The sequence below is a fragment of the Pipistrellus kuhlii genome, unplaced genomic scaffold (genome assembly GCF_014108245.1).
Source record: "Pipistrellus kuhlii isolate mPipKuh1 unplaced genomic scaffold, mPipKuh1.p scaffold_m20_p_3, whole genome shotgun sequence".
Classification (NCBI taxonomy): Eukaryota; Metazoa; Chordata; class Mammalia; order Chiroptera; family Vespertilionidae; genus Pipistrellus; species Pipistrellus kuhlii.
The window spans coordinates 4493866-4498556 of record NW_023425529.1 but is presented as its reverse complement, the minus strand read 5'-3'; positions in this window follow the sequence as shown (position 1 = coordinate 4498556).

Here is a 4691-nt window from a genome sequence, read left to right as displayed (position 1 = left end):
CGTGACCATGAGAGTAACAGCGGTACTTAATTCCCCTTCTGCCCAGCAACTTTTTGTTGCCATGGTGACCAGACTCCCAGGGAGTGGGCTTATTTTAGAACTTGGTCCACACGGCAGCGGCTTTGTCCCCAGGCCCCCCTGGGGCAGCCTTTGTCCTGTGGGCCTGTGCCCTGTGCCCAGGCCAGGTGGGGCAGGCGGGAGGGTACAGGGAGCTCCCCTGGGCCTCTGCCTCAACCCTCCCCACCCCTCCGCCTGCCCCCTAAACCTGGCCCGATCGGAGGCGTAGAGTTAGAAACATCGATGAGAGGGAAACATCTATCAGCTGCCTCTTGCACACCCCCGACTGGGGATGTGCTCACAACCAAGGTACATGCCCTTGACCGGGATAGAACCTGGGACTTTTCAATCTGCAGGCCGATGCTCTATCTACTGAGCCAAACCGGTTTCGGCAGGCACTCGTCATTTCTATGCAGATGCTGGTTTGATCTGCGCAGTGGTGATCTTGATGTCGATGCCGCCTGGGGTCCTAGCCCTTCCCCTAACATCGCTTCATAGTATGGAGGTATACAAATCTGCGATGAAGGATGTGAGTGAGGAGCCACGAGAAACGGGACCAGGCTTGGAGGCAGGGCCCGAGCAGGATAAACAGGCCTCTGGGGCTGGAGAAGCAGGCAGAGGGCGCCTGGGACTCATGCCAGAGACAGCCGTGACCAGCCACGTGACCTCTCTGGACCTCAGCTCCTCCATCTGCGAAATGGGGACATGGAGCCAGCTGATCCCTGAAGGCCCTAGAGGCTCTGAGGTCTGGAGGGTCTGTGACCCATGAACTGTCCAGAATGTTCTTGGCCCGCCAGGTGTTACGGGGGACAAGATGGGAGGAGGCGTGGGCCTGTTCTCAGCGACCCACACAGCCAGGCCACAAAACCAATCTAAGGAACTGTGATTCCCGAATTCACGGGAGAAAAGTACTGAATCCCAGTGACAGCAATGCGGACAGCTACAATGGAACCTCATCTTTTTATATTTTTTTTAATATATTTTATTGAGTTTTTACAGAGAGGAAGGGAGAGGGATAGAAAGCTAGAAACATCAGTCAGCTGCCTCTTGCACACCACCCACCGGGGATGTGCCCACAACCAAGGTACATGCCCTTGACCGGAATCGAACCCGGGACCTTTCAGTCCACAGGCGGACGCTCTGTCCACTGAGCCAAACCGGTTTCGGCTGGAACCTCATCTTATCACTGGAGCAGGGACCCCGCTTCCAGAGGCTCTGAGGGGGTTGTGGTTTCTCCTCTGGAAGGAAGGACACACTGCCCACCTCCCGGGCCACCTACTCCCCCTCTTCCACCACCGCAGTCCTCCCAGTTCTAAGGGGCTCTGCTCTGTCTGTGCTGCCTGGACTTGCTGATGACAATTCAGCCAAGGAGCAGGAAACCGCCGTCCTGCCAGGCTGCCTGCCTGGCCTCCCGGCTCACCCACCCCACCAGTGAGCAGGCCCCGTCCCACAGAGCCAGGCGGCTGGAGGCTGAGCGCAGAGCAGAGGTAACAGCATCACCTGGGCTCCTGTCCGGCCCCTCCTCGCAGGGGGCTCTGGCCCGGAGAGGGCAGCTGGGCCCGGGGCTGGGCGTTGGGCTGAGTGCAGGGTGGGGGTGAGGAGGGGGGGGGACTGGGAAGGAGCGTGTGATCTGGGGGCGCTGCCACACCTCAGCCAGCTCTGCTTTTCCATCGGGCGGGCGGGTGGGGGGAGGGAATACGCCTCCCGGAACTATTGTGAGAACGGAGTGAGGGTTTGGGAAGGAACGCGGCCCACGTTGAATTCTGGATCCACCTGCTTCTCTCCTGTGTGACCTGGTCCCACCTCTCCGGGCCTCAGTTTCCAAACCGGCATCATGGCAGGGAGTGGGGAGGTGGGGAGAGCACTGTCTGGTGGGGTGTTAGGGTAAAACGGGACGGCGCCCCGGAAAGGCCTGGCAGGAGCCCCCGGAATGTCACCAGCCTCTCCCTCCCCGCCCCCCTCACTTCCCCTGGGGCTGTCTCTCTCCCAGGGGGTGAGGACTCCCCGGCCTTGCCCTCCGCCTTGGCCTGGTCCCAGCTCCACAGGGCCTCCCGCCTGGGGCTCAGCCCTCCCGCCACTGGAGAACCAAGGGGAGCTGGAGCCTCTGCCCCCCCCTCCTGCTCCCCCAGGGGGAGACCCGTCTCCCCGCCTTGTTAGGGGCCTCGGGCCTCGGGCTGCTCTTGTTCCAGAGCAGGTTCTGGTCTGTGTTCTGTTTATAAGTGAGGAGAGAGCCCTGGCCGGTTTGGCTCAGTGGACAGAGCCTCGGCCTGGGGACTGAAGGGCCCTGGGTTCGATTCTGGTCAAGAGCATATACCTTGTTGGCAGGCTTGATCCTCAGCCCTGGTCGGGGCACATGTGGGAGGCAACCAATGGATGTTTCTCTCTCTCTGTCTCTTCCTCTTCCTCCCATTCTCTCTAAAAATCAATGAAAATGTATCCTCGGGTGAGGATTACAACAACAAAACAAAAAACAAAACAAAAACAGACAAAATATAAACGAGGAGAGTCGGGAGTCAAAAAGAAATCCCAGGTCTGCTTGACCCCAAAGCCAGCGCCCTTTCTGTCCCGCTGTGCCAGGTGGGCTGTGCCCTGTGCCCACACACCGCTGCAAACAAAGAGCCAGAGCACAGAGCAGATGCTGGGAGCGCAGTGAACCAATGGATGACCTGCAGGCACGTGAGGGAGGGACGAGTGAGTGAGTCTGTGGAGCCCTTCATCCACCCGCCCCCATGCTCGACCCCATGTCGTCCCCTCGCTCCCCTCTGCCACAATAGACCGCTCCCACCCTCACCTGCAGCCCACCTCCTCCCCAGGGTGCTGTAAGAGGGCTGGTTGCCTTGGCAACCATAAGTTTCCAATTGAAGCAAAAAGTTCCTATTGCGGTTTGCAATAGAGAGTGACAGGGGTGGAAGCAGCGGAGAAGGTTGCCACAGCAACGGGAATATTTCAGTCAAACTTCGTGGTCTCAGTGTGGGGAGATTAGCCTTAGCAAGCCAAATAGACTCGGGCCCCCTTGCCGGGTGGGGCAGCCTACTGCCAGCTGTGGGGAGGGAGGCAGCTGGCCTACTAGGCGCTGTGGGGAGGGAGGCAGCTGGCCTACTGGGCGCTGTGGGGAGGGAGGCAGCTGGCCTACTGCATGCTGTGGGGAGGGAGGCAGCTGGCCTACTGGGCGCTGTGGGGAGGGAGGCAGCTGGCCTACTGGGCGCTGTGGGGAGGGAGGCAGCTGGCCTACTGGGCGCTGTGGGGAGGGAGGCAGCTGGCCTACTGGGCGCTGTGGGGAGGGAGGCAGCTGGCCTACTGCGTGCTGTGGGGAGGGAGGCAGCCGCCCGCCTCGGGGCTCATTGTTTCAGAGGGCCATGCGTCTGGCTTGGCGCAGGGCTTGGGACGGCTCTGTGTCCCCATTCATCCCCGTGTGGGGCAGCGCTTCTTGTCATGCCTCTTTGTTAACTAGTCTGTCCTTTGTCGCCGCAGACGCAGGCCGGAGCGCCCAGCACCGATGCCAGTGCTCCCTGAGCCTGCTTGGTCGGCAGCCATTGTTGAGTCAGTTAAACCACAAGCTCTTCTCTAGGGAGGGGAGAGAGAAACTGGGTGGGGGCCTAGCCAAGGCCCCTTGCAGGGAACCAGGCCCTTTGGCTTCCTGGGGACCTGCTTTTGCATCTGGTCTTGGAGGCTGGAAGTGGGGAAAGGCTGTATCCACCGGGTCCCACCCGCCCTGGGCGGGCAGTGTCAGCCCCTGGCTGCTGCCATCTGTCCTCCCCCCCTGCTCCAATCCTGCCCCCTAGTCGGCACATCTCACCCTGCCCCTGTCCCCCACGGTCCCTTTTCCCTGGTCTCCCCCCCACACCCCTACCCAGCTCAGTCCTCCAAGCCTTCGCCCCCCCGCTGAGACCACCCTGGAGATCACACTCCCTGGAGACCACCCCTCCTTCCCCCTCCTACACTGGCCTGGATCCCGCCACCTGGTCCACGCCCTCTCGGTTGATGGTGTCACACTCTGAATTACTGTCCATCTCCATGTGACAGACCCTTTGCCTCTCTCTCTCCCCGGCTTTCTGCCCAGAGCTTGTGCCAGTGCCTGGCCCAGAGGTGCCCCGTGAATGTGTTCAGGAGCCATGGGTGGGGGAGACCAGGAATCACACCCTCGCCCAGCCTCTGGCCTCTCAGCGCGTGGTTAGCGCGCGCGCGCGCGCGCGTGTGTGTGTGTGTGTGTGTGTGTGTGTGTGTGTGTGTGTGTTTGAGACTGACTGGCACCCTGGGCCGTGGTGCCAGCCTGGCCTGCTCTTAGGCAAACAGAGCGCTTTTAGTCAGTTCTGCCCCTTGTGGAATGCCTTCCCGGTCAGCAAACATTCGTGTGCCTGCTGAGTCTGGCCCTGAGAGGGGAAGGAACCGTGCATGTCCTCGCTGTGCTGTAAGTCCGGCAGGGGCCTCCTGTCACCTCTCTGAGCGCGGGCACAGCCCAAGAGGGAGGCGGGCAGGAAGCTGAAGCCGGAGGGAGCACCAGCAGCGAGGCTCAGGGGGAAGCAGGGCTGGGATTTGAACTCGCGTCGGTGGCGCTGGAGCAGGGCAGAATTAGGGAGGCAGAACCAGGGGATGGCTGCTTTCTCCCCAGGGAGGGGCTCTCACTGCACAGCGCC